General features: G+C 35.6%; 1 pseudogene; it reads right to left on the bottom strand.

Annotated features, from left to right (window-relative positions):
* Positions 1-802: 802 nt before the first annotated feature.
* On the bottom strand, positions 803-1043 carry LOC141522740 (cytochrome c oxidase subunit NDUFA4 pseudogene; annotated as a pseudogene).
* Positions 1044-16293: the final 15250 nt, after the last annotated feature.

Here is a 16293-nt window from a genome sequence, read left to right on the forward strand (position 1 = left end):
AATAAACCGAAATCAACACTTAACCCTTAATGAAGTGAAATAATGTGATTTGCTGTATAGGCAAGAGCTCTTTTTCTTTTGGGGGGAAGTAACAGTAGTAAGGGAAGGGGGGAGAAAGAGGGAGAGAGACACAGAGAGAGAGAACAAAACTTAATCCTCTCTTTGGGAGCTAAGGTGAGATACTGAAAACTATAAAGGATTTTTTTTTCTGTCAGAAAAGTACCTATGCTTAATTGTCTTTTCTGTTCACATTAACTATATGCATTAACAAAGCAAGCTCAATAATTGTTTAGAGCTCTAAGACTCTGTGTGTGTGTGTGTGTGTGTGTGTGTGTGTGTAAAAGGGGGAAGAGATAGAAAAAGACAGAAAAAGAGAAAGGGAAGGGGAAAAGAGCAGTAGAGGAAGAGGGAGAGGGGATATAGGAAGAGAGGTGAAACAGAAAGATAGGAAAGGAGAAGAAGAAAAGAAAAAGAGGGGAGATAGGAAAAAGAGAGAAGAAAGAATTGAGACAGAAGAAAGGAGTGAACAAAGAAATAGAGAGGTAGGGATAAAGGAAGGCGAGAGAGAGAGAGAGAGAGAGAGAGAGAGAGAGAGAAGGAAAGACCAACCCCAATATGGTTGCAATTTTTTTAATTATCTGGAGATTGAAAAATCTTTTTATGTAGCATTAATTGATAGAATCAAATTTAATATGTTCCAACATTTTCTCAATCTTTGTCCTTTCATAATTGTGTGTAGAATTGTGCAGATGGCTTTTGGAAGACCTTCATTCTAAGCAATTGAAAAATGCCTCCTTTTCACTTAGAATTCTGGGCCTTCTTTCTTCAGTTTGTGTAATCCACATTTATTGAGCCGATCTTGTACTGATCAGTGGGATGATCAGTGGAATTCAGCTTGTTCCATGGTTCTGGGTTCTTCTTTCTGTCCCAACTGACATCGGGGTTGAAGAGCGCATGGCGTACAGAGAGGCCCCGGTGCCCCCAGCTCCGATGAGCACCAACGTGGGGCTCAAGTTCAGGTGCTTCTTGGCTTGGCTGATGATTCAGCGGCTGCCCTCCTACGTTCGTTCGCACGTTCCTTAGCTCGTGGCTCGGCGCCAATGTCACCACGTAGGAGGAGGAGAGCGAACACCACTCCATTTCCCAAATTCTAACAAGGTGTTTTTGTTTTTTAGGTTTTTTTGCCAGTCAAAGGGGATTAAGTGGCTTGCCCAAGGCCACACAGCTAGGTAATTATTAAGTGTCTGAAGTAGGATTTGAACTCAGGTACTCCTGACTCCAGGGCTGGTGCTCTATCCACTGCGCCACCTAGCCACCCCAAGGTTTTTCTTAAGATAACAAAAAGAAACAAGTAAGATTGCTTATTCTATTGAATTATCATATTGACAAAAAATATTTTAAAGATTAATGAGATAAATTACAAAGAAAATCACTGATTATCCATGTTTCCATTCAACAGTAAGACTATGGAGAAGAATAAAGGAAAGGAAATTTTGCTTCAAAAACTGTGATGTTTTATATTTTAAAACTAGACTGTATAAAAAAACTAGACTGTAGAACTTAAGAGTCCTATATTCAAGTTTAAGGTTTGCCACTTTTCTTCCCTGTGATTTTCAGAAAATCATTTTCCCTCTCTGGGCCTTAGTTTCCAAATAATTCAAGTCAAGTGCTGTCTTCCACATGAGGACCATTCTGATTCCTCAAACTTTCTAATAGCCTTCCACTGACAAAAATATTTTGTATAAATTATGTATTCATGTACATATTGCTTCTGCGTATTGGAATGTAAGTTCCTTGAGGGTAGAGACTATTCTATTTTGAAATTTGTATCCCCATTACTTAGTATGGTGCCAGACATGTGAATGCTTGTTGATAGAATGATGAAAATAGAATGATAATTTCAAGGAGGGATGCTATTGATAATATAAAATTTAAAAACAAAAATTCAGGTAATTTAAAAGACATTTCTTATTGTCTTTGCAAATAGTTCATGCATTTGGAGGTTGGGAAATTTTAATATTAATTTTTTTTCCTAATTTAATTAGGATTGATTTAACATGCCTTGAATTCAGTCTGATTGAGTAGAAGTGAACTGGCTGGAGATTACACTGGAGTAGTAGGGGAAATTTTGCTGTAACTAATGTTTATGTCAATTATTGACATCAAAGAAAGCATAAGAAACACTCAACACCACCAAAGGTAACCAAATTTTGAAAATAGTTGTGATAGTTGACATCAGTTAATCACAAGGAATGATTTGACATCCTTCCCTTCCTGCTACATATGTTTCTTATTATTTCATGAGTATTTTTCCCTGAAGACCTCTGAGTTTTAGGCCATATTTGTATTATTTGTACAAACTAATAAGGGAAGCAAAGTGGCACACTGCATGCCTGGAGTTAGAAAGATTCATCCTTCTGAGTTCAATTCTGATCTCAGAGTCTTATTAGCTAAGTAACCCTGAGCAAGTCATCTAACTCTGCCTCAGTTCCTCATCTGTAAAATGAAATTTAGAAGGAAATGGCAAACCACTCTAATATCTTTGCCAAGAACATCCCAAATGGGGTCACAAAGAGTCAGACATGACTGAAATGACTAAATACTCAATAACTACTAAGTACTAAGATAGCAATCATCTTGATTATTGAGGCCCAAAGGGATAATGGACCTTGCCCCATGTCACACAGCAAGTAAATGGTAAAGAACTAGAACTAGAACCAAACTCAGGTCTCTGGAAACCCATTCAAGATTCTTTCCACAATTCAACATTGCTTCTTTATGAGTCCTGACCCCTCTACATAAATGTTACTCACAACTTTATAGAATACAGTTGCACAGAGAATATCAGAGTGGGGAAAAGCCCTAAAGTAGTAATTGGAAAACAAATTTTAGTCTTGATTCTATCTGTATAGTTATTATGTGGTTTTTGGTCAAGTTATTTAAACTCTCAGTTTCAGTTTTTTCCAACTTTAATTTGAGAATAATAATCCCTGCCCTGCTTACATCTCTCACAAGATTGTCAGACTTCAAAGATTCACAAAAGCACAGGAGGTTAGAGTCAAATTAAATATTTTGCTGGAGTCATTTTACCAACTAGAGAGTCATTGTTAAAATTTCAATGTGAACATTGACACCTTGGTGTTAAAAATGAAGACAATTTATTATTTTGTTAATTGTCTAGACTTGGAAAGGTGATAAATAAAATGTTAATAATTCAAATTAAACATAAAGGTATGTTGTATGGTACATTTCTGAGAGCTGGTTGTTGAGTATTTACAAGAACTCCCCTATTTGACTAGAACTTGTTCATTTAGTTGAATCCATAATTGAATGAGGTTTGTCCTTCATTCCTGATGAGTACTATGACATCAGGGAGCTGATACCATGACAAGCACATAAACTGGATTTGAGTGAGGGGGCTACTGTGCTGAGTTTTTCTTCCAGAACCATCAGAGTCCAGTGGTCAAATATGAATCAGGATGACTGCAGATGGCCCTGATTGTGAGGCAATCAGGGTTAAGTGACTTGCCCAAGGTCACACAGCTAATGAGTGTCAAGTGTTTGAGACTAGATTCAAACTCTTGTCCTAACTCCAACGCCAGTGCTCTATCCACTGCACCACCTAGCTGCCCCATACTTGGGCAAGGCACTAAATCCTGATTGCCTCATATCCAGGGTCATCTCCAGTCATCCTGATTCATATCTAGCCAATAAATAGACCCAAATGGCCTTGGAGGGAAAAGTGAGGCTGGTGACTTAGCACAACATCCCCTCATTCAAATCCAATGCATGTGCTTGCCATGGTATTCCTTGAACTCTTGAATAAGAATTTCCTTTACAACATCAACTTGTGGGTGATCATGCCATATTTGTTTGAGGACTTCCTATGAGATGTAATTCATTAGCCTCCATTCCACTTTTGGATAATTCTAGATTGTAGGCAGAAATTTTTTCCTTTGATCAATCATATATTTACTTCTTTGAAAACTACCCCCCACCACTATATTATTCCTAATTCTGCCCTGTGGGACTGATACTCTACTCATAATCTGCTCAGGGTACTAAAGTTCAGGGATATTATCACTTCCTTATTTCTGGATACTATGAAAAGTGTTACCTTTATTAAAATTAAAAATATTCAAAGGGGAGGTATAGAAAGCCAAATCTGTTAGATCCATTCCAAATGCCTGTTTTTATTTTATTTTTTTTTCCTTTGAGGGATGTGAAGATAGTAAATCTAACTTTAATTCATGAATGAAAGTAAGAAGGTAATAGTCATTTATAGTAATGATTATATACTCTTTTCCTTTTCTTCCAAAGTCCAATTTACTATATTTGTTGTATTCTTCACAATGGGAAGAGGGGGAGATAAGAATGGGAAGTTCTTTGCTCTCAACTGGGAATCCCAAATTGGTAGCTGCTTCTTCCTTTTTTTTTTAAACCTTCTAAGCTCTCTATAAGTAAATAGAAAATGCTAACCTTAGCATATTCAAAGGAGCATTTTAGCATGCAGCAATTAGGTTATCTCTTGGTTATTTATTTCTCCAGCTTGTTATTAGCCCCGTGAAGAATATTATTCTAATTATGTCAGCCCAATCAGCAGTATTGCATGTCCAGGCTCATCTCCATTAGTTTGAGCTTTGTCTTTCACACTGTGATACTAATTCAATGAGACATCAAACATTTAAATCGACCCAGGATGCCGAGGTCAGGCAGTTTTGCCCTTCCACTCTATTAGCCCTCGAGTGTAATTGTGTTTGTCACTCCCCACATGACTAATAGTATCAGGGTAACTATCAGAGCACAAATGAGCAATGCACTAATATATTATTTTGTTCTATAATATCAATATGTGTTTATTCAGTGCTGGTGGAAGCCAACTTGAAATGTGCTCTTGAACACAGTAACCATATGCTACTATCCTCCATTGGAATCATAGATTCACATCATTGCTAGAGAGCATTTGTATTTGACCTAAGTGAGAAAGAGGGCTGAGCCTGTGGAAAATGAGCATTTAGGCCCTCAAAATTCAGACCTGGCAAGCTGGTCCAAGAACAGTCATAAGAAACCCCAGAAAGAAAAACAGAATTTAGCTAAGCTGTCCTGTACTGCTTTCTTAGCAGATCAGTCATGGTGTCCAGGCTGAGGAGGAGTAGAAGCCAATGGAATTTTAATAAATATAAATTTGAGATATAAAGCCAACAAGAATAAATCTTTCTGGAGCAGCAAGGTTGCACAGTGGATAGAGCACTGGCCCTGGAGTCAGGAGAACCTGAGTTCAAATGGGACCTCAGACACTTAATAATTACCTAGCTGTTTGGCCTTGGGCAAACTTGGGCACTTAACCCCATTGCCTTGTGAAAACTAAAAACTAATTAAATAAATAAATAAAAATCTTTCAGAAGAATAAGATTTTTTTTTTCCTCTGAAATTAGAGTTAAAGAAATAGTAAAAGTAAAAAGCAGTTGATATCCAAGCTTTCTATTCAGTGACATAACAGGGAGACATAAAGAGCAACTGGCTAAGAATAAAGAGACCCGGGGTTTTCTCTTCCACTAATTTGTTTTGTGACTGGGCAAATTGCTTTATCCCTCTATATATCCAGTTCCTTATCCAAACTAGACCACCACCAAACTCCTTTCCAAATCCAGCATTCTAGGATTCCAGGAAAGGCATCTAGTCATTCATATTACTCAAGATGTTTGGCCTAGATGTTTTAGGTGTGTCTGTTTGTATTATAAGAAGTACACCTGAATTCCTTTAAAGTCCATATTGCATGTCTTTTTAAATTTTTATTTATTTATTTTTCCAATTACATGCAAACATAGTTTTCAGCAATCATGTTTTGTTAAAGTTTTTAGTTTCACATTTTTCTTCCTTTCTCCCTTCCCTCCTGCCCACCCCCTGACAGAGAGCAATCTAATACAGGTTATACATCTATAACTATATTAAACAAATTTCCATAATGCCTGTATTTTTAAAAAGTTTTCTTCATACCTATTGATTTTTTATAATTGTCATTTCTGTGTATATACTCCTTAAAAAAAAATCACCATTCTTTATATGCAAATCTTCATCTCCCATTTCCTTTTCCTTGCATTGGCTGACCCTCATGCCTGGAATGCTTTCACTCTTCACCTCCGCTTCATAAAATTCATATTTTCTTTCATAGTTTAACTCAGTCTGGCAATAAACATTTATTAAGTGTCTGCAATGTGTCAGCCACTCTACTTTGCAGTGGAGATACAAAGAGAGGCAAAAGATTACTTTCAAGTAAATCACAGTCTGATTTAGGAGACAACTTGCAAACAATACTGTGTACAAACAAGTTAGATACAGTATCAATTGAAAATGATCAACAGGGGTGGCCGGGTTGCACAATGGATAGAGCACCAGCCCTGGAGTCAAGAGTACCTGAAGTCATATCCAGTCTCAGACGTTTAATAATTACCTAGCTGTATGGCTTTGGGCAAGCCACTTAACCCCAATGCCTTGCAAAACCCCCCAAAAAAAGTCAACAAAGGAGAAGGACTAAGAATTAAGAGGATTTGGGGGTAGAGAAGGGTAATTCAATGTAAAAAGACTAGAAGGGGGATGGGGGGGTGCAGGTTATAAAGGGTTTTGAAAGTCAAAGAAAATTTTATATTTGATCCTGGAAGTGATAAAGAGTCATTGGAGTTTATTGAATAGAACAGTGACATGGTCAAACTTTAGGATAGTCACTTTGACAGATAAATGGAGATGGATTGTAACTGGGAGAGATATGTGGCCGGAAAATCAACCATCAGTATCATCTTGTATATAAGGTCTTTCCTGAATCCTCCAGAGGCTTGTGCTTCCCTCCCCTTCCCCCCTTTGCAGTACTTTGCATGTATATTTAATTTGTCTATATTTATGTATATAAGCCAATAGAAAATAAACTCCTTAGAACAGAGAGCAATCTAATACAAGTTATACAAGTATAGCTATATTAGAATATAGTGGTTAGGATATAGTAGAGTACAGTAGTTATTTAATAAAATATAGTAGTTATTTAATAACTAGAATATAGTAGTTATTTAATAAATGCCTGGTGATCAATTAATTAATTGACAACCTCTCACCTCTCCAACAAAAAGAGAGCTAATTGCATTGGTGATTTCAATTAGAAAATACTGTTTCATTTTACTATTTATTTTTGCAAAGGTAGTTTTCAATTATTATTTTTGCAAAGTTTTGAGTTTTATATTTTGTCCCTCCCTTCCTTCCCCTTTCCTCTGACAGAAGCAATCTAATATAGACCATACATGTTTAACCATGTTAAACATAGATTCATATTAGTCAAGTTTTGAAAGAAAGAAAAAAAATCAAAATGGGAAAAATTAGAGAGAAAAAACATAATACTTAAGAAAAATTTTAAAAACTGATAATAGTAAACTTTGGTCTGCATTTAAACTACACAATTCCTTCTCTGGATATGGATGGTATTTTCCATCACAAGTCTTTTAGAATTGTCTTTGGCAGTGGCTAGGTGGCACAGTGGATAGAGCACCAGCCCTGGAGTCAGGAGTACCTGGGTTCAAATCTGGTCTCAGACACTTAATAATTACCTAACTGTGTGACCTTGGGCAAGCCACTCAACCCCATTTGCCTTGCAAAAAAAAAAACTAAAAAAAATTGTCTTTCATTATTGTGCTGCTGAAATGAACAAGTCCATCAGAGCTGATCACCTTAGTTTTTATTTTTAATAGGAATTGTGTGCATTTCTCTTAGTTCTACTGTCATCACTCTGCATCAATTCATATGCCATTTCTGGTTCCTCTGAATTCTTCATATGCATCATTTCAGCTTCCAATTAATTTTTTTATCTTTTCATAGCCATTTATTACATGTAATTTTTACTGAATCATGATCTGCAAAGCAAACATTTAATGTTTCTGCCTTTCTGCATTTGATTTTAGACTTTTATGCCTAGTACATGATCAATTTTGGTATAGGTGTAATATACTGCAGAGATCCTTTCTATTCCCATTCAGTTTTCTCCAAAGCTCTATCATAGCTAACTTTCCTAAGATTCCATTCACCTTCTTAACTTTCTTCTTGTTTATTTTGTGCTTCGATTTATCTAATTCTGAGAGAGGTAGGTTGAGGTCCCCTACTATTATAATTTTGCTGTCTATGGCTCCCTTAATTCATTTAGCTTCTTCTATAGTAATCTAGTAATCTGGATGCTATAAAATTTGGTGCACAAATGTTTAATAAGAACATTATTTCATTGCCTATGGTACCTTTTAAGAAGATGTGTCCCTTCTAATTAGATCTATTTTTGCTTTTGCTTTGCCTGAGATCAGGATTGCTACTCTTACTTTTTTAACTTCCACTGAAGCAGAATATATTTTGTTCCAGATTTTTACTTTTCGCCTGTGTGTATCTCTTTGCTTCAAATGTGTTTTTTGTAAACAACATATCATAGAATTCTGGTTTTTAATCCATTCTGCTATCTGCTTCTGTTTAATAGAAGAGTTCAACCCATTCACATTTACAGTTAAGATTGCCAACTCTGTATTTCTCTCCATGCTATCTTTCCCCATTTATACTTTTCTCTTTCCTTTCTTCTTATCCCTCCTCACCAATGTCTTGTTCCCTTGCCTCTTTAACTTATTTTTAACTTTGACTTTACTTTGACTTTTACTTTTGTCTTCCCTTTTATCAGGTCCTTCTTCCCTTTCTTTCCTTTTACCCTCCTACTTCCTTGTAGGGTAGAATAGATTTTTTTTTTAGGTTTTTGCAAGGCAAATGGGGTTAAGTGGCATGCCCAAGGCCACACAGCTAGGTAATTATTAAGTCTCTGAGACCAGATTTGAACCCAGGTACTCCTGACTCCAGGGCCGGAGCTTTATCCACTGTGTCACCTAGCCACCCCGGTAGAATAGATTTTTAAACCCAATTGGAAATATATGCTATTCCCTCTTTGGGTCAAATCTGTTGAGAGTATGATTTACTCAGTATTCACACCCTCTCTTCTTTCCCTTTACTATAATAGGTCTTTGTGCTTCTTCATATGGTGCTATTTATCCTCTAATGCCTAGCCTTCTCCTACCATAATTCTTCTTTTCATGTCTTTATTGTTTTAACCCCATCTTATATCTACAACCCCTCTGTTAAAAATACTCCTTTCTTCTAACCTGATAGAAGTACCTTTCTCCAGGGATGATTGGTTAGTTGATTGATTGATAAACAACATTCCCTCATGGTCAGTCTAAGTATGCTTCCTTCTTCTGAGCCATTAGGAATACACTTCTCAAGAGTCATAAATAACATCAAATTATAGTCAATTTTTACTATACCCTCTTTTCAAGTGTCCTCCATGGACATACAATCCTCATGATCCAAAGCATCATGCAAAGTAGAATCATTTCCTGAACCATTTATACCCCACGAAACCCATTCCCTCCAATTGTAGCCAAAACATCAAGAAAATCAGTCACTTCATGATCTATTCATGTCCAGTCCTTTTAAGTATATTCTCTTCTTCTATTCCTATTGTAATACAACCTTCCTTATCTAAAATATCTAGTAAAGATAACCTCTCTTAATTATATACTGACCCTTTAGGTATTCTCCCTCTCTTTAACCCTACAGAAAATAAAACCCTCCTAATCAACATCATTTCATGACTCATTTAAACCCATAATCTCAAAGTACAATCCCTGCATATTCAACTCTTATTAGCTAAGTTATTGGCTAAAGGCTCAATACTTTTGTGATCATCCTATTCCCATACTTCCTCTCTAAGTATATTTCTTTTAACTATCCTAAGAGAAATACAATTCTCAAGAGTTACAAATATTATCTTCCCTTGTAGGGATGTATAGAGTTTAATTTTTTTGACTAACATTTTCCCCTTTCTGTTTACCTTTTTTATGAATCTCCTGAGTTGTGTAATTTAAGACCAAATTTTCTGTTCAGTTCAGATCTTTTTATCAGGAAAATATGAACTTGTATTCCATTGAAAACGCATCTTTTTAGTGGCAACTAGGTGATGTAGTGGATAGAGCACTGGTCCTGGAGAAGGACCTGTGATCAGATCCAGCCTCAGACAATACTTACTTAGCTGTGTGACCTTGGGTACTTAACCCCATTGCCTTGCAAAGAAAGAAAGAAAGAAAGAAAGAAAGAAAGAAAGAAAGAAAGAAAGAAAGAAAGAAAGAAAGAAAATCCATCTTTTTCCTTGAAAGAATATGCTAAATTTTGCAGAGTAGTTAATTCTTGGTTGTTATCCAAGGTCCTTAGTCCTCTTCCAGGTCTCCTATCTTTTAATGTTGAAGCTAATAAGTTCTGTATAATTATGATTGTGCTTCCTTGATATTTAAATCACTTCTTTTTGGCTGCCTGCACTTTCCTTTATTTGAGAATTCTGGAATTTGGCTTTGATATTCCTTGGAGGTTTTATTCTGGTATTTCTTTCTGGACATGTTCTGTGGATTCTTTCAAGGATTATTTTGATCTAGGATATTAGGACAGTTTTCCATGATAATTTCCTGAAAGATATTTTCCAGGCTTTTTTTTAATCAAGGCTTTTGGGTAGACTAGTAATTCATAAATTATCCCTCCTGGATCTATTTTTCAGGTTATTTGTTTTTCAAAAAAAAAAAAGATACATTTTCTTCTACTTTTTCAGTTTTTTAGCTTTGTTTGATGGAATCTTGATATTTCATAGAGTCATTAATTTCCATGTGTCCAATTCTAATTTTTATGGGTTTATTTTCTTTAGTAAGTCTTTGTGTGTTTCTTTTCCCAGTTGGCTAATATTACTTTATGAGATGAGTTGTATTCCTTTTTTCTGAAAAGTTACATTCTTTTTCCAGTTCATTTTTACTTTTGAAGGAGTTGATTTCTTCAGTCAATTTTTCATAACTTTCCTGCATGGTTCTTATTTCTTTTTTTTCCATTTTTCTTCTTCCTTCCTTCTTTGTTTTTTAAAATCCTTTTTTTAAGTTCTTCTATGAGGTCTTAGATTTGAGGCCAATTCATAAACTCCTTTGACTTCACATATAGGCAATTTGTCATTATTTTCTTCTTCTGAGATGGCACTTTTATCATCCCCATCTGAATTATAGCTTTATGTGGTTAGCATTCTTTTTGATTTTTTGCTCATTTTGCTAATTGAGCTAAACTTAACAATACAAGGAGTACAGTGTCAAGCTTTTTGTGCTGGGACCAGGTTCTGGTACCTGACATCACTTGCCAAGGTGTTGCCTATGCAGCCTAGGTTTGCCTAGGCAGAGGTTTTTTTCCTCTTTTATGCCCAGACTTTATCAGTGAAGTGTTTTGTTCCCAATTCAATCCTGTCTTTTGCCCCAGTGTTCCCAGGGCTCATATCTGGGGTTGGGACCTCCCTGCTGGCCTACTGTCAAGCTGACCTGTTAAATTGGAACCTGAGCTGTGCTGTGGAAAGAGCTTTCCATTGGCTTTCCCACTCTACTGCCTATACTAGACTATATTTCCCCTTTATCCTCAAAGAGGCAGATCTTTCCTGAAGATTCTTCATGATATCTTGAATTGAGAACTTGTTTTGCTTTTTTTTAGTGGGACCTTTTTAGTGGGACCTTAGCTTTAAGGTCTATGTAGAGGCTTCATTCAAAGTTGTGTCAGGAAAAACTCTGGGAGCATGTTAGCTTCACGTCCCCATCTTGTCTCTGCCCTGAAAGTACTATACGCATCCTTTCAAATTGCATTCCTATGCAATAATATTCCATTATATCCAAATACCAAAGTTTGTTCAGTTATTACCTGTCCTGTATATTCTATATACTTTAATTTGATTATTGTTGTTTCCTATAATTCATATAAAAAAGAGATAGAGATAAATCATGTTTGAAAGGAAGGAAACCTTCTATTTGTCAGGCACTAGGTACTTTACAATTTTTATATCATTTTATCTTCCCAACAACCCTGAGATGTATTTGTTAATTATATCCTTATTTTATAGTTGAGGAAACTCAGCTCTGTAATTCAGGGACTTTCTCAGGGTCACATGGCTAGTGTCTGAGGTAGAATTTGAGCTCAGGATTTTCCAGCCTCTAGGCTCAGTAATTCTATCTACTGGGACACCTATCTAGAAAGGATTCTTAATCAACCCCAGTCAAAAACATTAACATCCTGAACACTGATTCATATGTTCCATCTCACAATCAAATAACCAAATAATATCTCTCATTTCAGCTTGACAATCACCATGGTAGATTGGGTAGGCATTATTTATCATCCCTATCTTTTAGAAGGGCTAATCAAGGTCCAGAAAGGATAAATGATTTTCCCTGCTTCACACAGGTAGTCAGTGGCATTACCCAACTCAGATCCTTTGACTTATAATCCAATACTTTTTCTATAGTATGACATTGACTCCTATCTATATCCCCACATGATGGACACACTCATAGGAGCTGTGCCCACTGCTGATTTTCCTAGTCTGTGCCCTGCCTCCTTCTCTGCTCACAGGGCATTCTGAACAGGCTGTACTTGGCATCACGCCCAGTTTAACTTATCTATCTTCTCCAAATCATAAACTTCTTAAAATAATGCTTGCATGTGCAAAGATATGCATTGAAAGAAAGTGGAAGGATAAATCATCCCTAACCTCAGTCGACAGGTTCAATGAATTAAACCAATGTGTGTTAATTGAAAAATTGCTCTTTATAAATACAGATAAACTTAAAGAGACATGATTAAGTACTTTTTAATAGCTTTTTAAAAACTCTTCTTCACTTTAAATACCTCTTAGCTGTATTTTTCTGGTTAATTTTAAACATTTTTCCATGTACAACTCCTAATCACATTCTCATTTCTGATAGAATTAAATATAAAGCTTATGTCTGAATCCAGGCTTATACATTGATGCTCATCTGTGACAAAGTGACACATAGGAGCAACAACAGAAAGAAGCATACACTTAAAAAAATCCCAAAGTTTTACCAATACTTTATGCTTTTATGTCACAGTCATTTCTGAATCTATTGTCTTAACTATTTAGTTAGCCTTCCCTTGAAAAAGAGTTCAGCTAAAACCAGTCAAAAACCAGGAATGAAAGTACCATCTTTTAAACTTGATTAACACAGGTGACAAAGTTCAAAAGTCCAGAAAATGAGAAACAGAGGCTTCAGAAGAGGCATACCACTATGGCAAAAGGAAAAGCAGAGGAGCAGAATACAACTGAACACAGCCAATGTTGTGTCCTTGTTTCTAGCTTATTGCTTAGTAAATATCTTTTTAAGTTAAATGTCTTCAATTGATAGTCCAAGATATCATATTTTATTCTAATTCCAAACATGTCAGGTCTGAACTAGAATATGTATAAGTACCACAATTTTTTCAGCTAGTTCTCTATCAGTAGACATTTATTTTGTTACCAGCATTAAAGTGTGTTCCTTTTACCACAGATTTAGATCATTACATTATTTATTGTTATTTCTTCAGATTAGATTAGATGTATTTTGATTTAGGAATGTGTAAAGCATTTTTACTGACCCAAAGCTTCTTATAACACCAAAGGTCCCCCTTTTCCTTTCAAACATTTTCCTAATGTTTTTGTATGGCAACAAGACCTACAAGACCACCACTTCTGAATGGACATACTAAGGTACCAATTTTTTTTCATTCAGCAATATCAAACCACTGGGGAAAGATTTGAAAATATTGAGATAATGATGAAGGGAAAGAGACGTGACAGCTGATAGATAATTCACATAGCTGGCAGTGACTATATCAGTTGACTCATATTTCCTTATGGTTGCTCACCTTCAGCAAATGTTCTTAATTTGAGGTCCATGGATTAAAAAAAATTCTGATACCTGTATTTCGATATAATTTGTTTTCATTGTAATGTTCTATGTTTTATTAAAAAAAAAAAACATTATTCTGAGGTGTCCATAGGCCTCTACCTACCAAATGAATTCATGTAAACACACATACACACACACACACACACACACACACACACACACACACACACACATACACATTTACTCATTCACACCCTGATCATATAAATGATACTCATTAGGCAATATGACATAACATTGACTATTGGAATATTGTGGCTGCTTATGGCAAGTCTTTAACAAAAAGTTAGATGTCTACTTCTCATTTATATTGTAGTAAAAACTGTTTAGGGTTAATAATATTATTAATAAATGACCTTTGAAGTTCTTCTGAGATTGTGAGTCTTAACACACAGTCTTACCACAGCAGCTAAGTGATGCAATAAATAGAGTGCTGGTGACTCCTGTTCCTACTGTGTTCTACATGAATAGGTCAACAATGGATCTGACTGTTTTAAAACTGTCATGAAATAGCTTTTTGTTTTCAGAATATTAGTTCAACTTCTGTTCCAAAATTAAATTCTGGATTAAATTATTTTAAAAAATAGAGTGCTGGGTCTGGCACCAGGAAGACTCCTTTTCCTAAGTTCAAATCTGACCTCAGACACTTCCTAGCTGTATGATCCTGGGCAAGTCACTTTAATTTTGCCTCATTTCCTCAAATATAAAATGAACTAGAAAAGGAAATGACAAAGAATTCCAGCATCTTTGAACAGAAAACCCCAGGAAGAGTTAGACACAATTTAACAAGTAAATGAAATCTTAATTTTGTCATTAAATGGCTATGTGACTCTGGACAAATCACTTTTTCATTCTGTGCTTCTGTTTACTGATTTATAAAACAAAGATAACAACAATAAAGTAAAAAGTTATTTGGTGCTTTAAATTCCCAAAACACTTTATATACATTATCTCATTTGATCCTCACAATAATACTTTAAGGATGTTACTATTATCAGCCTCATTTTTTAGATGAGGAAACTGAGGCTTAGAGAATTTAGCTGACTTACTCAGAATGCTACAACTGGTCTGTATTGAAATAGGATTAAAATTTATCTTGCTCATTCTAAATCCATCACTTTAATCTCTGCAGCACCTCCCTGATTATAACAATATCTTTTTTCCCCTACTTCACCAAGAAATCATGGTAGTAAGAAAAGCAAATAATAGCTGTGAAAAATGCTTCAAGAAGCTTAAGATTCTTAATTTTTTTATTTGGAACATGCAAAACTAAGCTGCATATAGTAGAAATTTGTGTATGTATGTAATATGTAACTCTTTTTTTAGTCTTCCTTGTATAGGGAAATGTTTGTGTTTATTAAGATTTACCAAATTTATAATAATAAAACAAATCAGATTACCAACTGATTAATGATGAGCAAAAATAAATATTAATAAATATTGTTGGGGGCAGCTCGGGGGCAGCTAAGTGGCACAGTGGATAGAGTACCGACCCTGGAGACGGGAATACCCGAGTTCGAATCTGGTCTCAGACACTTAATAATTACCTAGCTGTGTGGCCTTGGGCAAGCCACTTAACCCCATTGCCTTGCAAAAAAATTAATTAATTAGTTAATAAACAAACAAATAAATAAATAGTTATTAAAATAAAAAATGTCAAATTCTTTTTAAACTTTCTCTAGTTCCTAAATTCTCTGCAACAGATGCTGATACCTGACGTGGTAGTGCTGTCTAGAGGTGTCCGGAGAATCAATGGCATATGAGTGAGGACATCAGTGGGGTCTATGAGGAAACATAACAATTATAACTTGACATAACTCTTTTTTATTATTATTGCTTAGTTATTTTTTAGTACATCTTCATGACTATATGTGGGATTTTCTTGGCAAAGATAATGGAATGATTTACCATTTTCTTCTGCAATTCATTTTATAGATGTGGAAACTGAAGCAAATAGAGTTAAATGACTAGTCCAAGATCTCACAACTGGTAAGAATATGTCAAGAAGGGGCAGCTAGTGATGCAAAGCACTGGCCCTGGAGTCAGGAGAACCTGAGTACAAATCCCACCTCAGACACTTAATAATTACCTAGCTATGTAACCTTGGGCAAATCACCTAAATCCATTGCCTTGCAGAAAAAAAAAAAGGAATATGTCGAGAATATGGGTCATCCTGACTCCATGCCCGGGATACTGTGGTAGATAAAACTGCTTACTCTTAAGATATCTAGTCTCTGCTTGCTATTGTTTTGAATACTCAGGATTCAAATTTTTTTTAAAAATTGTTTTTTAAAAAGTACATCTTCAAAATCAGTAGGGGGGGGGGGATTAATCCAAGCAAAATTGAGACATCATTTTGGAAAAAGAATTTCAGTGACCATATTAGATACCTTGTCCATGCCCCTTCTGATGTCCACTACTGTGACCACCACTTCCCACCTCTCTCCTATCCCCACCAAAAAGCAAGAAAAGA

Source organism: Macrotis lagotis, chromosome 4 (assembly GCF_037893015.1).
Source record: "Macrotis lagotis isolate mMagLag1 chromosome 4, bilby.v1.9.chrom.fasta, whole genome shotgun sequence".
NCBI lineage: Eukaryota > Metazoa > Chordata > Mammalia > Peramelemorphia > Peramelidae > Macrotis > Macrotis lagotis.